The 20,914-nt window shown below is 41.7% G+C and overlaps 1 protein-coding gene across 3 annotated transcripts in view; it reads left to right on the top strand.

Annotated features, from left to right (window-relative positions):
• BACH2 (BTB domain and CNC homolog 2) overlaps positions 1 to 20,914 on the top strand; it is a 276,014-nt gene that overhangs the window by 177,700 nt on the left and 77,400 nt on the right. The window lies entirely within an intron of this gene.

Here is a 20,914-nt window from a genome sequence, read left to right as displayed (position 1 = left end):
CTGGGGCTGGAGCTACAGGTGCCAACTTCCCAGTGGGCTTCAGGGTGCTCACTGCTCAACCTCTGGCTCTGCCCCAGGCTCCAGTCCCACTCCACTTCTTCCCCCAAGGCCCCCGCCTCTTCCCCTGAGTCTGCCATGATCTTGCTCCTCCTCCTCCCCCCACAAAACAGCTGATTGCGGCAGGTGGAAGGCGCAGGGATGGCGGGTTAGATGCTGATTGGCGGGGGGGAAGCTGACGGGGGGCTGCTGATATGTTACTGTGGCTCTGTGGCAATGCTCATTGGTAAATTCTGACTCCTTCTCAGGCCCTGCTCTAAACACTGGAACTGCGGAGAACTGAGGTCAGTTCTTCATTGTGCCGCAGACTTCCTGTGTGACCTTAGGAGAGTCATTCTTTATGCCTCAGGTCCCCATTTGTGAAATGGGGATTTAATAATTCTCTACCTCAGACTGTTATGAGAATTAAGCCATTAACGATAGTGAAGTTCTCAGATATTGCAGTGATAGGAGCCATATAAGAACCTCAGATAGACTTTGAAATCTCTCCAGGACAGGATAGTTGTCAAAAGAGCTCTGTTGAAGTAATGGTAAGTAAATGCAATCTTCTTGAAAAGTGCAAGTGGGCAATCAGAACAGGAAGAGTAGTTTCTTTTGCACTGTGGTTGCAATGCATTTGTGGAGTGATTTCAAGGAAACATCTCAGTAACAGGAAACTGTTATTGCAGGCATTCAATGAATAAGCTGTGTAGCTTTGCTTTGTGCCTTGTGCCTCATTCAAAAGACTACTTAGTAAATACAAAAAGAAAAGGAGTACCGTTGGCACCTTAGAGACTAACAAATTTATTAGAGCATAAGCTTTCGTGAGCAACAGCTCACTTCATCGGATGCATTTGGTGGAAAAAAACAGAGGAGAGATTTATATACACACACACAGAGAACATGAAACAATGGGTTTATCATACACACTGTAAGGAGAGTGATCACTTAAGATAAGCCATCACCAGCAGCAGGGGGGGAAGGAGGAAAACCTTTCATGGTGACAAGCAAGGTAGGCTAATTCCAGCAGTTAACAAGAATATCAGAAAGAAAAGGAGTACTTGTGGCACCTTAGAGACTAACAAATTTATTAGAGCATAAGCTTTCGTGAGCTTCCGATGCATCCGATGAAGTGAGCTGTAGCTCACGAAAGCTTATGCTCTAATAAATTTGTTAGTCTCTAAGGTGCCACAAGTACTCCTTTTCTTTTTGCGAATACAGACTAACACGGCTGCTACTCTGAAACCTAAGAATATCAGAGGAACAGTGGGGGGTAGGGTGGGGGGGAGAAATACCATGGGGAAATAGTTTTACTTTGTGTAATGACTCATCCATTCCCAGTCTCTATTCAAGCCTAAGTTAATTGTGTCCAGTTTGCAAATTAATTCCAATTCAGCAGTCTCTCGTTGGAGTCTGTTTTTGAAGCTTTTTTGTTGAAGGATAGCCACTCTTAGGTCTGTGATCGAGTGACCAGAGACATTGAAGTGTTCTCCAACTGGTTTTTGAATGTTATAATTCTTGACGTCTGATTTGTGTCCATTCATTCTTTTACGTAGAGACTGTCCAGTTTGGCCAATGTACATGGCATAGGGGCATTGCTGGCACATGATGGCATATATCACATTGGTAGATGCGCAGGTGAACGAGCCTCTGATAGTGTGGCTGATGTGATTAGGCCCTATGATGGTATCCCCTGAATAGATATGTGGACAGAGTTGGCAACGGGCTTTGTTGCAAGGATAGGTTCCTGGGTTAGTGGTTCTGTTGTGTGGTGTGTGGTTGCTGGTGAGTATTTGCTTCAGGTTGGGGGGCTGTCTGTAAGCAACGACTGGCCTGTCTCCCAAGATCTGTGAGAGTGATGGCTCGTCCTTCAGGATAGGTTGTAGATCCTTGATGATGCGTTGGAGAGGTTTTAGTTGGGGGCTGAAGGTGATGGCTAGTGGCGTTCTGTTGTTTTCTTTGTTGGGCCTGTCCTGTAGTAGGTGACTTCTGGGTACTCTTCTGGCTCTGTCAATCTGTTTCTTCACTTCAGCAGGTGGGTATTGTAGTTGTAGGAATGCATGATAGAGATCTTGTAGGTGTTTGTCTCTGTCTGAGGGGTTGGAGCAAATGCGGTTATATCGTAGCGCTTGGCTGTAGACAATGGATTGAGTGGTATGATCTGGATGAAAGCTAGAGGCATGTAGGTAGGAATAGCGGTCAGTAGGTTTCCGATATAGGGTGGTGGTTATGTGACCATCGCTTATTAGCACCGTAGTGTCCAGGAAGTGGATCTCTTGTGTGGACTGGTCCAGGCTGAGGTTGATGGTGGGATGGAAATTGTTGAAATCACGGTGGAATTCCTCAAGAGCTTCTTTTCCATGGGTCCAGATGATGAAGATGTCATCAATGTAGCGCAAGTAGAGTAGGGGCATTAGGGGACGAGAGCTGAGGAAGCGTTGTTCTAAGTCAGCCATAAACCTCTCCAACGCATCATCAAGGATCTACAACCTATCCTGAAGGACGAGCCATCACTCTCACAGATCTTGGGAGACAGGCCAGTCGTTGCTTACAGACAGCCCCCCAACCTGAAGCAAATACTCACCAGCAACCACACACCACACAACAGAACCACTAACCCAGGAACCTATCCTTGCAACAAAGCCCGTTGCCAACTCTGTCCACATATCTATTCAGGGGATACCATCATAGGGCCTAATCACATCAGCCACACTATCAGAGGCTTGTTCACCTGCGCATCTACCAATGTGATATATGCCATCATGTGCCAGCAATGCCCCTCTGCCATGTACATTGGTCAAACTGGACAGTCTCTACGTAAAAGATTGAATGGACACAAATCAGACGTCAAGAATTATAACATTCAAAAACCAGTTGGAGAACACTTCAATCTCTCTGGTCACTCGATCACAGACCTAAGAGTGGCTATCCTTCAACAAAAAAGCTTCAAAAACAGACTCCAACGAGAGACTGCTGAATTGGAATTAATTTGCAAACTGGACACAATTAACTTAGGCTTGAATAGAGACTGGGAATGGATGAGTCATTACACAAAGTAAAACTATTTCCCCATGGTATTTCTCCCCCCCACCCTACCCCCCACTGTTCCTCTGATATTCTTGTTAACTGCTGGAATTAGCCTACCTTGCTTGTCACCATGAAAGGTTTTCCTCCTCCTCCTCCCCCCCCCCCCCCCCCCCCCCCCGCTGCTGGTGATGGCTTATCTTAAGTGATCACTCTCCTTACAGTGTGTATGATAAACCCATTGTTTCATGTTCTCTGTGTGTGTGTATATAAATCTCTCCTCTGTTTTTTCCATCAAATGCATCCGATGAAGTGAGCTGTAGCTCACGAAAGCTTATGCTCTAATAAATTTGTTAGTCTCTAAGGTGCCACCGGTACTCCTTTTCTTTTCGCGAATACAGACTAACACGGCTGCTACTCTGAAACCTTAGTAAATACAAGAACGTGTTCATAATTAGTCAGATTTAGTTTCTTTTCCCAATGGTAATGTGTTAGTAATTTGTATCATAAAAAATGGGAAGGGAAAGCAGAAATATACTTTTTTCATTTAAACAGGATCGATTGCTAGAGTTTAACTGCATTAATAAAACCAGACATTTGACTTAGTAGTGACACACCCTGAAATGTTCAGTAGCAAATCTGTTTGTTTTAAAAACAACCCCTCTTATTTTTAGGACAGTTGTTCTAATCACAAATACTACCAGCTGGCTTTAATTGGTATCTAAAGAAAAGAAATGCCTTTGGAGACATAGCTACCTTCTTACCCTTGTTGTTCCATCCATGCAGGGTTGAAGTATACCTGCAGCACAATGTGGAGAAGCTTGCAGTGCCTCTGCTATTTCTGTGGATCCTAGAACTTCAGCCTCCAGGATTCTTGATCTCAGTGCTGTATCTAAGGGGAGCAGTGAAAATTCTCATGCTTTTTATATGCAAGTGATTACCAGTTTGTATTACATCTCACTTGTCTGAGGCAGTGCATACTTCTTTAAATGCAGTAGCTTAGTGGGGCGGTGGAAATTCTCCTGTGCAAGTGGTCATAGGTTTGAATTCTGTCTTATCTGTCACACAAGAGGTGACTGCTCCCTGACAACTTCCATAAACACTGCTTACACTTAAAGTATCATCAGCCAAACCCTCTGTTGCTACAACATTATCTTTCCCCCCTCAAAACTTTGTGCAAATCAGTTAGTTTTAATTTCTTTTCCCAGCTACTTAGTTTTGTCACATTACTTGAGTAGCATCCTGTTGTTTCACATGATATATGAGATAATGTGAGTTGTATGCCACTCTACTTAGCAAAATGTTAGAATGGCTGTTGGCAGCCTTAGTTTTCTGAAAGAGTAATTAGCAAGTTGAGTTACTTATATGGACCTACTAGCCTGAGTCAGCATTTTCTAGCTATCTGTTAATTAGCAACTAGTACAAGCTTTTCAAAATCTAGCATATTATTTACTACACTAAAAAAATAACATTCATAAAATATGTACAATGAAATTAGGGCTACAGTGTCTCATTTTTTTAACTTAGATATCAATTTCTCTGTCAAATACCATAGTTCGTGAAGAAGTAAATAAATAGTAATTTTCATGAGGAGGCGGGCACTTTTAGTATGGAGGATGGCAAGCTGATATTCTAATAATAAATATACTAATAACTTTTTCATGCCTTCATATCCATTAATCCTCATACTGCTGGATACAAGTCACCTTGCAGGAAAATAGAACCATGAAAACATTTTATGTTAGCTGTTCAAATTATGATCCTTTATACACCTCCTTGTATAGACCAATACATTGCAGTTTTCGTCATATCTTTCTAGTATGCTGGAATTTCAGTCAGTCCCTTTAGTCTTCTGTAGCAGGTCATTTAAAAGTGCTGTGCCCCCATGGATTTTGCAATCAAGCATGGCCCCATGTGTATTAAATGCTCCACCTTGCTCTCCACAGGCAGCTAGTGCCTCCAACCCCTTTTCTTCCCCACTTTTTGTTAATTGAGAATTAGCTGGGGTTGTTTTCCTGGCTGTTAGGTCTTGTGTTCTATTCTAACTTGGTCCTGCCCAGAGATGTGTTAGGCACTTGACAGAACAAACACTTACCCAGCCAGGGTTGTGAGAGCAAACGAGAGGCATGAAAAGAAACCAAGCTGGAGACATTGGTTGGTGTTGAGCAACATTGGGCCTCAAGGCTGAGATCTGGTTGGCCTTACATTTGGGCTGCTTGGCCTTTTATTTTGAAGCTTATTCTTTTGTTTCTTCTGTTCCTTCACCTCTTCTCTCTCTGCCTCTGCCTCCCACTGGTCACCCACCATGCTTCCTTTCCATGTTGGTTTTATCTGTTGCCATTGCCTCCTCACCCACTTTTCACCTTTCTGCAAAGATGATCTCTGTCGCATCTTAACTCTCCAGCCTGGCACTTTTTTGACCCCCACAGCCTCCTTTTGTCTACCCATCTCATTTGGTGCTTCTCTTTCTCCCTCATCTATACCCCTTCTCTGCCTTTTCCTCCTCATCTCTGACAACATTTCTCTCAACGTTATCTCCTCACTGTCTGCCTCCCAAACCCTCCATCGCTGGCATCACTCTAAGCAACATTAGTTTTCTCTGCTGCCTACCCTTCACCCCCTCTCTACTCTCTCCTGGTCCGCTCCTAATAAAGTAGCTGAAGTATGTAATTTATTATCTCCTGATCTTTTCTTTCATTGGAAATAGGCTTTCTGTTCTAATTCAACTTCCATAGCTTCTCTCACCCTCAGCTCTGTCTCCTCTCTCATCGTACACCCCGGCCCTGGAGGTACAATGGCAGAATTTGGCTCCTGTTCTCAATCTCCTGTCGCATCCAACCTTCCTTTCTACCTACACCCTTCTCTTTTGAAATACACTCCAGGCATCTCTTCTCCCTTTCCCTTTACTTTGGCTGTCACCTACTATTTCCCAGATTCCTCATTCTCCTTCCTGTGTCTGGCTTAGAGCTTGGTTCTCCTCCTACCTCTGGTCTCTGCTGACTTCAGACTCCAGGTTGATGTCCCTCTGGCTCTTCCCCCTTGCTTTTTCCCTTTTGATGGTCAGCTCTGGACCAATTCTTTATCACATCTTTTTTTCCCCCCTGTATTTCTCTCCCCTTTATTTTTTGTTACTGAAGATATTTGCGGAAACATTGGCTCATTTTTTTCAGGTCTTTCATTTCTCTTCTGTTTAATACCCACTTGAAATCATAATGTTTTCACAAGCAGGGAATATTTTTTCACTACTTGTGAGGAATAAACAGAAGGGTAATTCTTATAGGTAATAATGAGAATGTTAACATGTAAATTCCTAAGAAACAAAGGGCCATATCCCCCATTCATATAAATTTGTGTTGCTCTGCTGATAGATATGGCTCAAAGAGCCTAATTCCAGAGACCATGCCTTTCTTATGTCTGAAAAACTTATGCCAGACATGTAGCTGTGGGCAGTACTGGAAACAAATAGTAATACATATCTCCCAAGTTATTAAAACAAAGGAAAAAGCACAGATACTTTTCAAGTCCGTATTACTAATAGAATAGAATGTAGTATGTTATGATTATGGTGGAAAAAAATATCATACAGATTAGTAAATATCTCCCTTACTTTACCATTCAGAAGCTTTTTTAAAAAAGTTATGCTTAAAAGTATATTTAAAAACTATTTAGTTCTATTAGAATTCTTGAAATAACCATATGGATATGTGGATATGCTGACCTGATCTTGACTTCTGATAAATATGAATTAACTGACTCTGTCTCTATAAAATGTGAATTGTGCTAATGGCAAAGTCTATATTGAATCTGACTGGAAAACTGTCTTTTCACAAAGACATATAGTAAAGTTTATTGAAAGATATTGTATTTGTAACTTTTTCACTTTTTTTTTCTTATGCAACAGTGCTATCTTTCTTGTTACAGTCCAAGCAACATGGTACATCGAAGATGTAGTCACGGGGAAATATTTATATTACAGCCTGCCTTGGGTTTGCTTGGGATGCACATTTTTCATACATGTGGAGGAAAAAAGCAGATTTTAAACCTTTATACTTCAGACTGCTCTCTCTCTCTCTCTCTCTCTCTCTCTCTCTCTCTCCCTCCCTTTACATTTACACAGAGAGACAAAATAGTTGTTGATCACTCGAAGTTGCCATCTGGGTTGGTCCCAGTGGCAAGAGAAATGCTTTAGAGCTCTACCATCTGTGGGATGTATTGATTGCCCCTTTATCTGCTGTTTGTATTATATTGTGTAGTTAATAATAATTAGGAATATACTTCGATTAGCTTCATCTGAAATCAATAGCTCAGACATAGGTGAGGTTTTTTGTAGGAGTGAGTGGGTGAGATTCTGTGGCCTGCATTGTGCAGGAGGTCAGACTAGATGATCAGAATGGTCCCTTCTGACCTTAATCTATGAATCTATGTTGAGCTCCCTCAATTTCCATTGAAGTTGGTGGAAGTTGAAGGCACTCAGCATCTTTCCAAATCAGGTCTATAATGTGCCTGTGTAAATCAGCACACAGTATAAATCTCTCAGCACTTTGTACTGTACAGCCAGCATGTAGTGTATTAGACTTTAGCATACCTTAACATGAGATCAAAAACTGTTTTTTATTTAATACCAACCATGTGCTGTGTGTTGAACAATGCATGAAAAATACTATATTTTTAAACCTTATGGACATGAATGAGAGTATTTTCCATGGTGTAAGCATGTGAATCCAGTTTTTAAATATAATTACTATAAGTTGTAAGTAGGGCTGTCAAGCGATTAAAAAAAATTAATCGTGATTAATCATGCGATTAATCGTGCAATTAATCGTACTGTTAAACAATAATAGAATACCATTTCTTTAAATATTTTTGGATGTTTTCTACATTTTCAAATATTTGATTTCAATTATAACACAGGATACAAAGTGTACAGTGCTCACTTTATATTTATTTTTTGATTACAAATATTTGCACTAAAAAACAAAAGAAATAGTATTTTTCAATTAACCTAATACAAGTACTGTAGTGCAATCTCTCTATCATGAAAGTTGAACTTACAAATGTAGAATTGTGTACAAAAAATAACTGCATCCAAAAGTAAAATAATGTAAAACTTTACAGCCTACAAGATCACTCAGTTCTACTTCTCATTCAGCCAATCGCTAAGAGAAACAAGTTTGTTAACATTGAAGGGAGATAATGCTGCCCGCTTCTTGTTTACAGTGTCACCTGAAAGTGAGAACAGGTGTTCTCCTGGCACGGTTGTAGCTGGCGTTGCAAGATATTTATGTGCCAGTTGCGCTAAAAATTCATATGTCCCTTCATGCTTCAACCACCATTCCAGAGGACGTGTTCATGCTGATGACGGGTTCTGCTCGATAACAATCCAAAGCAGTGCAGACCGACGCATGTTCACTTTGATCATCTGAATCAGATGCCACCAGCAAAAGGTTGATTTTTGGTTTTTGATGGTTTGGATTCTATAGTTTCTGCATCAGAGTGCTGCTCTTTTAAGACTTCTGAAAGCATGCTCCATACCTCATCCCTCTCAGATTTTGGAAGGCACTTCAGATTCTTAAACCTTGGGTTAAGTTTTGTAGCTATCTTTAGAAATCTCACATTGGTACCTTCTTTGTGTTTTGTCAAATCTGCAGTGAAAGTGTCCTTAAAATGAACAACATGTGCTGAATCATCATCCGAGACTGCTATAATATGAAATATATGGCAGAGTGCAGGTAAACCAGAGCAGGGGACATACAATTCTCCTCTAAGGAGTTCAGTCACAAATTTAATTAACTCATTATTTTTTTAACAAGCGTCCTCAACATGGAAGCACATCCTTTGGAGTGAAGGCCAAAGCATGAAGAGGCATATATGAATCTTTAGCACATCTGGCACGTATATATCTTGCAACGCCAGCTACAACAGTGCCATGCAAACCCCTGTTCTCACTTTCAGGTGACATTGTAATTAAGAAGTGGGCAGCGTTATCTTCTGTAAATGTAAACAAACTTTTCTCTCTTAGCGATTGGCTGAACGAGAAGTAGGACTGAGTGGACTTTGTAGGCTCTAAAGTTTTTAATTGTTGTGGTTTTGAGTGCACTTATGAAACAAAAAAAATCGACATTTGTAAGTTTGTACTTTCACGATAAAGAGATTGAACTATAGTACTTGTATGAGGTGAATTGAAAAATACTGTTTCTTTTGTTTATCATTTTTACAGTGCAAATATTTCTGATCAAAAATAATATAAAGTGAGCAGTGTATACTTTGCATTCTGTTTTGTAATTGAAATCAGTATATTTGAAAATGTAGAAAAACATCCAAAATATTTAATAAATTTCAATATTCTATTGTTTAACAATGCGATTAAAACTGCAATTAATTGTGATTAACTTTTTTGAATTAATTGCACGAGTTAACTGTGATTAATCAACAGCCCTAATTGTAACAAAAGGAAAACAAAGGTACTACAGTTAAATTTAACGAGATTGGTGATAAGGGTACACTTTGAAACAAAAGACCCCGCTATAGGATCCAATATGTCAAATGACTAGTCTCAGTTAATGTCAAATTTTTAACCTTTTAATACTCCTATAGGCACTTCCTAAATAATAATAATGGGCAAAGGCACCTGTATTTGTACTTTACAGTGAAGAATGCTTTTTAAAATTTTTTACTTTCATTCTCCTGTTATTACCCAGTAATCACATGGCTTCTCCATTCAAGAAAGAGTAGGCACATGGACCTTTCCCTGTTTAGAAACCAGTGATTTTTCCTTATTAGAACTAGTACTGCTTAAACTCCTAGCTCTTTACCATTGCACGAAAGCTCACATGTACCCCTCAGGATCTTACGCATTTTTTTTATCTCTGTCCATGCCTTCTGGTTTTTTCCCCACACAGTTCTCTACCACATGTGTAGGTACTAAACTGGCATACTTATCCTCAGGACAGGAACAAGCAGAGTTGGACCCTCCTAAATACACAATATCCACCCCTTTCTTTGCTTCTTGGCTTCATTTAAATTTCTATAGTTCATCTTTATTTATTATTTGTGTTACTGTAGCACCTAGGAGCCCCGGCCATGTCCCTCATTACAGTCTTGTTCAAGGTGCACAAGGAGAATGAAAATCTGGCCATTTTGACAAATTCAGGGCTGGTCTATACTACAAAGTTAAGTTGACTTAACTACATTGCTCTGGGCTGTCAAAATGCTCAGATTTTTGTCCTCCTCCTGCACCTTGAACAAGAATATAAGCATCTGCTGAGTCATGGAGAAAATGAAAAACTTGCAAAGCCGTCCAAAGCATGCTAACAAGGAAAGGTTTATTCTAAGTGATGCAGATCTTCTCACGAGAGAAAATCTAGCAGAAAAAGCAAAGAATTCTGATTAACTTAACAGCCCTGGTTGCATCATCTGAAGATTTACTCTCAAGGCCAGTCTCCAAAAATTCTACCAGTTTAACAAAACCAGTTTTAACACTAGCTGCAGTCCTAGTAGACCAAGTTTAAGGGGCCTGAATAATTTATATTGAACCAGTTACCACCTTAAGACTTTAAAGCCAGTTGGAATTTTTGGCAAAATCTACCTACTATTGACAGGCATTGTGAGACTCAGCCCCGTAATCTATGGCCACTGCCTTATTTATGAAAAAAACAAACAAACATTTTTTTCAAGTGGGTAGATAAAATAATCTTATCCACTTAGGCTCTGTGTGCAATGGAAATGTCATCAGCACATGGACAATCTAAATAGAACTTCAGTCATGAAGCCTTCCACTCCATTTTGGAAAGTGCTGATCAAGCAAATGGTGACCTTGTATCGATGGGGAATGAGACACCTCTGTTCATTTTCAGACGGACAAACCAGGAAGCCATAGCTTTAGAAACTCTACCACCTATATGACCCTACAAACAACTGTATGCCTTCCCTTTCTTCACATTAATGAGAACAGATAGGCAGGACCCAAGAGAATCCATAGACATAGAGTATGTACAATTTTCTAAATGCCTGCAAGGTTACAGTGAAGATAAAAAGCTTGTGAAATAGTCTAGAAAATATTTATTCTAAGTGATGCAGATTCTTCTCAAAAGAACTATATAATGTGTCAAAAAGGAGCAAGACATGGTCATCCTCATAGCTCCCTAACAGTTGAGGTTGTTGTAACTAATGAGTATGTTCTTGGGGCCCTGTATGCTCCTACCATGCAGGACCTCCTCAACCAGGGGCCCAGTTTTGCATACAGACCTGGAAAGCAATATTTGATTAACTGTATAGTAAAAACTGAAAATTAACCTGGAAAAGGAGGTAAAAGCCCACTCGTTTCCTTCAGAAGGAGTCTACCAACAAGAACTATTATAGAAGTTGGTTCAGTTTTAGGCACCGATAATATCTAAAATATTAAAGTACAATTCTTCAAAGTTGAACCCTACTGGATTTAGTAAACTGGGCTTAATCTGGAGCTAAAACCCAAGGAAACAGTAATCGAGTTTATCAAGGTAATCTGTTGTCCTTAATTTGTCATGTGAAAAGATTGCTGAAAGCAACACAACAAACCTGTTTGCCACCTGCTTGTAATATCCAGCATGGACCGTAAACTTAGTATTGTCAGCTCTATACTTAGTACTGTCTGCTCTTTCAACCTTTGGGCTGTTTATATCTACTCACAATTAAATTTGGCCTTCCTCATTGTGGTCTGCCCATCCAACCTACCCAGTGAAATAAGTCATCAAAGTGCCATGTGATCTCTCCCCAGTGCACTGAAACTTTTGGCCATTTAAAAATATATATTTATATTGTTTTGTCTAACTGTCATCCTGGCACTACTACTGCTTTGGGCATACCCCACTCTGGACTGCTTCTGAGTAGGCAATGCTTAGCAGTAGTGTGATGGATCTGGTTCAGCCCCCAGTTGTCATAATCAGTGCACTGTAAGTAGTAGCCGAAATGGGAACCAAGAGAGGAGACATTATAAGTAATAAAATTTTTCTTCCCAAGTTTGTCACTTTCTACATATATATTGTAACACTCACCTATAGAATCAAAGGGATTTATTGAAAACTGCAAGTACCAACTCCAACGCACACAGGCAGGAATGAACTTCCCGCTAAAACCCACAGATCAGATACAGCAAAATATCACAGGCAATAACTCACAGTAAGATGAAAAATACAGCACCATCTACTGCTAGACGTGCTGTCTGCACTGATCATTACAACTTCTCCCCTCCAGTTAAATAATAACTTAAAACAGTAACTCCTAGGAATCCAGATAGTCTGCCACCCATACAGTTACCATGTTGGTCTGCCTGCTTATATTCAGTCATGGAGACATCACTTAGAGCTGGATCTAGATTATCAGTGCATGCAGGGTTCATGTTCTCTAAGTCAGGCCTATCTGTTGTAGACCGACAGTTTCAGACTGCAGTGTGTTGAAGTCCCAAGAACAGCATGGCAATTGTCCCCCACAACCAATCTCCTATTAGAAGGCACAGGAACCTGCTGGGATAACTTCAAATCCTCTTCTCCATCCCTCTGAGATGATCAGCATGCTCAGTATTTGCCCTGCCCTTTCTTTTAATGAATCTGTGCATGAGTTATCGATGCACTACAAGGGACTTGCTTTTTGTCAGTACAGATGCATTGTTTAATTTTTTTAATTACCATGTAAGGTCCCCTCCTGAAAGGAGTAAGTTTGGCATTTTTTCCAGGCTGCTTTTTCCAGTTGCATAGTCACAACTTCTCTCCCTCCTGGATGGGACTGTAATTCTCTTTTTTTTTTCCTGGCGTGATGTGCCTGGCATGCTTACTTCCGGCTCATTATTCCTCCCCTTCTGGAACATTCATATAAGACTTTGTTGGGTCTCCTATCTGTGTAGGTGCAGGGGGTCTTGCCTGTTCTTACTGCCTGAATATCAAGTCTGAGGGAAACATGGGTTTGCTGAGTCCAAAAATAATCTCAGAAGGAGAGTAATGAGTAGTTGAATGCTGGCTGCTGTTACATGCAAATACAAAAGGTATCTTCATATCACAGTCGTCTTGGTCTTCACTGACTGATTATAAGCACAGAACTAGTGGTGCGGTTTAGTCACTTCACTCCTGCTTCTCCATTACTCAAAGGGTTGGTGACACTGTTATTCACCTTGGTTATCTGGAGTTATCAACAAACCTTATATAATAACCACAATTCAAATTTCTTCCTCTGATCACTGCAGATGCAGCTTTTCGTACGTGTTTCATCAGTGCAGTGATGGCTGTCTGTCCTTTTTTCCCCTTTAGTAGCTGCATCACCATGTAGTTTGAGAAGATGTCATGCACTACATGCAAATAATGACAGGTTTCAGAGTACCAGCCGTGTTAGTCTGTATCCGCAAAAAGAAAAGGAGTATTTGTGGCACCTTAGAGACTAACAAATTTATTTGAGCATAAGCTTTCGTAAGCTAGAGCATCCAATGAAGTGAGCTGTAGCTCATGAAAGCTTATGCTCAAATTTGTTAGTCTCTAAGGTGCCACAAGTACTCCTTTTCTTTTTACATGCAAATACTAATTTCTAGGTGGTATTTGTGCTAGTGGATCTTTCAAGTCAATCTGTATGAACTCTCACAGTTTACTAGATTGGGGCATTTTTCCTGAAGAGTACTGCCTCTCCTTGCTTGTGCTTTCCTTTCTGGACGAGTAAGACAGAAAAGTAACCAGTTCTTAACATTTGCAGCCATGCCCACCCAAAAAATATGTCGACTTCAGCTGGCCTGCCACTTCATTGTCATAAAAATACTTTAGTACTGTTTTCTGTAAGCTTGCTGGCAAGACAATCCTGTTACCTTCATACACCAGCAAGTTGGTAGCTGGATCAATGGATAATTGTTCCTGAATTATGTTGAACCTCCCAATCTGGGTCTCCTTCAGTAAATCTGCTGGTGCACCACCAAATGTAAGGCAGGGTCTTAGATTGTTCTTGCCAGATGTCCTCATAAGACCAGGCTCTCACTGCCCTCATGTGGCTGAGAGCATCTGCAACCACACTTAGGTTTCCAGGTTTATGGTGAACTGTGACTATATAGTCAGACAGTTTGTGAATCCATCTCCACAGGTGTCCTGGATTGTACTTCGTAAGGAGCCATTTCAGGGCACTATGGTCTGTGAAAACCGTGAATTCCATCTACTGTATATAGAGACAATAGGCCTTGAGGGCCTCCACAATAACCAAACATTCCAGTTCTGCAGCCAAATACTGGTTTACCTCTCATCTTATTTGCAGGTAAGCGCCTACTAAGGTCATCAGTTTGTTCAAAGCAAATGTTGAAGCATCACAAGTTACCAATAACGGATGGGATGGATCCAGGAATTTAAGCACAGCATGGCTTAGAACTCCTTCTTTCCATCACTGATATGCTTTTTGGTGTTGCTCTGTCCAGACAGAATTACTTTTAGTTTGCAGAATGGGCAGCGCCATTATACCAGCTAAATGTTATACAAACCTCCCGTAGAATGCACAAAGGCCCACAAACCACTGTATTGGCTATACATTTGTAGGAACCTTCTAGTCCATTATAAATTCAGTTTCTGGGATTGAAGCTACAACCCATCTTCACTTACTGTGTCCTGAGAAGGTGATGCAACTCCTCACATGCTGACATTTGTTGCCTGAAAGTTTAAACCCTGTCTCTTTAAAAAGCTTTAGAATCATTTTCACTCCCTAGCAGATGTGTCTCCCATGTTTTGTGGAAACAAATGAGATCATCTAAGTATATGAGGGTGTCTCAGTTTCACAACTTAGGTTAAATCATTTACTACCCTCTGAAATGTCCCTGGTGCATTCATGAGCCTAAAAGGCATCCTGTGGAATTGAAACAACATATAGGGTGTCATAAAGGCAATTTTTTCTCGCTCCGGATGTACCACTTTAATCTGATGGTATCTTGGTACCAGATCAAAACTAGTAAAATACTTTGCTCCTGATACTTTACCCAGAGTTTCTCTCTTCCACACATGACAGACACCATCTTGAACTATCTGCGGCTCAAGTCTCCGGTAGTCAAGTCTTATCCTTAAGTCTCTGTTAGGTTTTTCACAACTACAACTGGGGATGCCCCACGTGATGTAGATTTCTCAATCAGACCATCCTCCAGCATGGGATTTAGCTTCTCTTTCACTGCAACCTGGTACACCAGAGGAATCCAGTGTGGGGGCTGCCTCACAGTCCCTGGTTTAAGCGCAATTCATTGTTGCATCTGATCATAGCTCTTCATTATTCTTGGAGAATGCATTAGCATATCATAAGAGCTGCTGTTCTGATTGCTTCTATCTATTGCCTTCTGTGGATGCTTCTGTCAAGTCCACCCCTCGCTCTTTTACTGACTGGGCTGCTTCACAGCCCTCAACCTCAGCCCCGTGAGAGGCTTTGAGACATCAGCTACATTAAACACTATCCGTATAATCTGATTTTTCGCTGGCAGCATTTCCTAGTCAATAACATTACTTACTCTTACACAGAAACCGCCCCATCTCCCAATACACTCGTATATGTGTTTGCGTAACTGTCTGTAAGATCTATGATCCACACTGGGGAAGCTGCCGGTAAAATGTTTTGTCATGTGAGGAGGTATACAGACCTCACACCGGGCCCAACGGAGTTAAAAGGGATTACTGGGCCCAGGTAGCCTTGCCCCATTGGGTCTGCCAAACATGAGCATTCCCCAACCCTGCACCCTGGCTGGAGTGCCAGAGGGGGACAAGCCCCAGACCCTGCTCCCCAGCGGGAGCTCGAGGGCCGGCTTAAAATGGCTGGTGGACCAGATCCAGACCGCGGGCCATAGTTTGCCCACCTCTGTTCTAGGCTATCTTTCCCTAGTTTGCTGATGAGATGGTCATGTGAGACAATATCAAAAGCCATACTAAAATTGAGATATATCACAACTACTGCTTCCCCTTTATCTACAAGGCCCTTTATCCGTCAAAGACGGATATTAGGTTGATTCCATGTGATTTGTTCTTCACAAATCCATGTTGATGGTTGTATGTCACCTTATTATCTTCTAGGTACTTACACATTGATTGTTTATTTGCTCCATTATTTTTCTGGGTACTGAAGTTAAGCTGACTGATCTATAATTCCCTGGGTTGTCCTTATTTCCCTCTTTATAGATAGGTACTATATTTGCCCTTTTCCAGTCCTCTAGGATCTCTCCTGTCCTCCATTATAAGTTTTAAAAAAATCACTCAGGTTCAGATCACTCCAGCCAGTTCCTTAAATATTCTAGGATGCATTTTATCAGGCACTGCCAATTTGAAGATGTCTAATTTGTCTAAGTACTTCTTAACTTGTTCTTTTGCTATTTTAGCCTCAGTTTCTGCCCCATTTACACTGATGTTCATTATGCTAGTCACCTGATCACTGCTAATCTTTGTGGTGAAAACTGAAACAAAAAAAGTCATTTAACACTTCGGCCATTGATGTATTTTCTGTTATGGTCTTTCCCTCCTCTGAGTAATGGGCCTACCGTATCAGTCTTCCTCTTGCTTCTAATGTATTTGTAATATGTTTTCTTGTTAAACAAGCTAGGGCAGTGGTCCCCAACCTTTCTTGTGGGAATAGCATATTGCTATTCCCAGAAGACTGTGGTGGGCGCTGGACACCCCGGCGCCGAAATGCCGCCTCTAGAAAGAGGCAGCAGCAAGAAGCATCGCTGCCCCAATGCTGCCAGGAAATGACAATGCTTCTCGGTGGCATTTCAGCAGTGGGGTATCCTGCGGGAGCACAAAAATGCCAGCAAGCACCGCGTTGGGGACCCCTGAGCTAAGGACATAAAGTTTAATCTCCTTTTGTGCCTTGGCCTTTCTAATGATGTCCCTACGAGCTTTTGTTGTTGGTTTTTTTTATATATATTCATTCTTAGTAATTCAACCTACTTCCCATTTTTTGTATGGCTCTCTTTTTTGAGCTTAATATAATTGAAAATCTGGGTAAGCTAGGGTGGTCTCTTACCATAATTCCTGTTTTCCTTCACATTGGGATAGTTTGTTCTTGTGCCTTTAATAACTTCTCTTTAAAAACCTACCAACTCTCCTGAACTCTTTTTTCCCTTAGATCTGCTTTCCATGGGATCTTATCTACCAATTTTCTGAGATTGCTAAAGTTTGCCTTCTGGAAGTCCACTGTCTTTATTCTGCTGTTTTCCCTCATACCACTCCTTGAATCATGACCTCTTTCATTTCATGATCACTTTACCAGGGCCAGATTAACCTTTGTGGGCCCGGTTCCAAACATATCTGTGGGCCCCCATGCAGACAATGGAGCATGGCATGGGGAGGTCAGTCCCCAGAGTGAGTGGCTAGCCATGGGCTATGGGGCATGGCATGGCAGGGGCAGCCCCGCTCCACGTAGCCCAGTACAAGGGCACTATTTACAAACCAGCAGTTGCCAAACGCACAGTGGCCCGCCCAGCTCTGTGCTGCTGGTATGCCCCTTCCCCTCGGGAGCAGGCCCATACACGCCACACATTCCCTCCCCCCCACCCCCAACGCGAACACCCCTCCGACTCCCTATGGCCAGAGCTCCCACAGACACACTATGCCTGGCATCCCCCACCAGACCCCCTCCACAAATGCACAGCACCCTGCACATCACCACCCTGTCCAGCGCCCCCCCGCCCACAGCGACACCACAAATGCACAGCACCCCATACAGAACCCCCCACTCCTTAGTGCCCCAACACACACACCTTCCCCACCCTCTCACAGCCCCCCCGCCCCCCCAGAGACCCACTCCCCTACGCCCTGCCTCCTTGGCTGCACTCACCGGCTCTCCTGGGAGATGACTGTGTCTGCTGAGCTGAGCCAGCAGTGCAGCCAGGGCTGGTCCCAGGGCGGGGAATCACTCTGGTCCCCCAGGAGTGGTGCGAGCACCCAGGCCAGGGCCTGTCCCCCTGGGCTCCCTCAGGACCCACTTGCCTGGAGGGGCCCAGCTAAGTCCCCCACACTGTCCTCCCTCCCAACTGGCTGAGACTGGCCAGGCTTCTGCACCACTCCCAGGCGGCTCAGTTCCGGGGAGACAGGTGGGACCCCACAGGTGGTGGGAAGCAGAGACTGCCCGGAGCCAGAGGTGCACTGGGGTCTGGCCAGAGGGAAGAGAGGAGATGGCAGTTGGGATCAGGGGATGGAGAGGAGCTGTTGGCCAGTCGGTGGGCCAGCCAAGCGGATAAAGTGGTGGGTGGGGGGGGCAAGCCAGCGGGCTGGCAGGGTCTTGGGGCACAGTGCAAGCAGAGCAGGCCGGGACCCCTTCTGAGCATGGGCCCAGCTCCATCACGCCAGTGTAAACCCGGTACTGACTTTCACCCATGCTGTGTTTTGCCTTCAAATTCTCAAACAATTCTTCCCTATTTATCAGAATCAAATCTAGAACAGCCTTTCCCCTATTTGCTTTTTCCACCTTCTGTAATAAAAAGTTGTCTCCACTGCATTCCAAGTACCTGTTGGATAATTTGTGCCTTGTAGTATTATTTTCCCAACAGATGCCTGGGTGGCTGATGTCTCCTATCACTACTCAAGTCCTGTGCTTTGGATGGTTTTATTGGCCTCTTCCACCTCTTCTTCCTGTTAGGTATCTATAGTAGGTACCCTACCATAATCACCTTTTGTCTTTTACTCCTTTTATCCTTACCCAGAGACTTGCAGCAGTTCTGCCTCCACTTCTATCTCAACCTCAGTGCATGGGTATGCATTTTTAGTATGAGAGCAACACCTCTTCCTTTTTTTCCCTGCCTGTCCTTCCTGAACAAGCTATATCCTTGTATACCAGTATTCCATTCATGTGAATTATCCCCCCAAATCTCTGATGGCAATTATGTTGTAATTGTGATTATTCAATAGTATTTCCCATTCTTTCTGTTCATTCCCCATACTTCCGGCATTAGTATACAGACATCTAAATATGTACACATTTAGATCTAGTTTCATGGTCTGAGGCCTACTATGCTGTCTTGACTGGATGCAAACAGCACAATCTCCCTCAATTTATACTGAACCAAGCATGCAGCTGAAATCAACTGGGCTAAAACCAGTCTTGTAGTGTCATCCAGCCAAATTACAGTTACGCATGAAAAGTTGGGAGCTTTCTCCTTTGTCAGATCATGGATGTTTACACCCTTTATCTTGTGTTCAACGGAATGAATCAAAGATACGGATCTTTCCAAAACTGGAAGACATCCTAAGAGTTCTGACCATAGTAATATGGTTGTAATCACTTAGTTCTATACATTGTTACTATTCTGTTGGTGTGTTTAATTTCATTTATATTGCAGTCACACCTAAAGGCCTCTAACAAATCTCAGGGCCATACTGTGCTAGGCGCTATACAAATGTTCAGTAAAATCTAGTCCTGCCCTGAAGGAGTTTACAAGCTGTTTTTGCACTAGAACCTATCTACTTTCTATAGCTAATACTCTGCTGTGTTTATTCACAACTGTACAGTAAGTAAGCGTCTAAAATTCTGTACATATTGATAAGTCCCCATCTATCCTAATGTTAGGAATGAATTTTCAGTATTCTCAACTCTAAGCATGTGGAAGTACATACAACCTGGAGGAGTCTGACAGGTCACAATATATAAACCACCCTCGCAGTGCGGTTGGACAGCTTCCATATGTGCTATTCTGTAGGGCTGGCCAGAAAACAAGAATTCTGTTTCACAAAAAAAATTGAGATTTTGAAATTAGTGTTCATTCCACGTTATAGCCAAATCATGACCTTTTAAATTGTTTCTGAAAAACAAAGAGACCCCCCCACCCCAGAATAGTCAATAGGCCAGTGAGTGGCCTGACCTTCCTGTATGTCCCCAGAAATTCTCTCCCAGACCTTAGAAACAGTTTCAATGAATCAGCATTTATCGACCAAAAAAATATTCTATCAAAATTCCCAACTATCTCTACTATTCAACCTGCATAGGCAATAGCGATATGGGATATAAAAACTTTGCTTCTATTCATTGTCCTCTAGTATAGTCCATGATCTCGTTTCTTAAGTATTGAAGAATATTTTATTATTTAGTGAGGTTTTTTCCACTTGGCAATTTACCTTGTGCTTTGCAGCATAGATTATTTAAACAATACAAGAAGCTAATCACTAAGGACTCAGTTACAAAGGATCTAAGGCCCAGGTACAGTATATTTGGCAGTAGGCAGGCCCATGTGGTCTTGATTGGTCCATTGTTGTATTTTCAGTTACCTTTGGTGCTGAAAGGAAAAGACATTAATGTAGCTGAGGATGACCTAGCAAATTACTCCTGCTCTCTAACCTTTTTGAATTGCTAACACGGTTGTAATCTGTAATTACAAAAATCAGTGTGAGAATTGTGGCACTGCATAATTCTTTTCTGATACATTATTGCTGTATGAATTATTAATCCAAATCACTCTTGTATAGTATTTGTGGCAACTAAGAAGAATAATGTATAATTAAATTTCATTATTTCTATTTATGTGCTGATATTTTGTGATGTAATTGATAATTAATTGGTTAAAACACAATACTTGGGAGTTTCAGATGACTCTGAACTGTTTGGTGTTCAACATTTATTAATTTAAATAATGAGTTCACTGAAGAGACCTTTGTGCATAGTCTGTTGTTAGTGAGCTCTCGAAACTGCTGAATTAATCATTAAGCTTTTCAATAGTTTCTTTTAAGGGAATGCAGTAAAGATATAAATGGTTATATTGATTATAAATGATTCCATTGTTACGGGAATGTAAATAATTAAGAGCTCACAATCATAAATTTTAATGCTGGTCATTTTCCACAGCTCTAAGGAACTTGTTAACTGATGGGTCAAACTTTGATAGGTTTCCTCTAAGACCAAACTTCTG

This window comes from Dermochelys coriacea, chromosome 3 (assembly GCF_009764565.3).
Source record: "Dermochelys coriacea isolate rDerCor1 chromosome 3, rDerCor1.pri.v4, whole genome shotgun sequence".
NCBI classification, from domain to species: domain Eukaryota; kingdom Metazoa; phylum Chordata; order Testudines; family Dermochelyidae; genus Dermochelys; species Dermochelys coriacea.
This window is presented reverse-complemented; position numbering and strand designations above follow the sequence as displayed.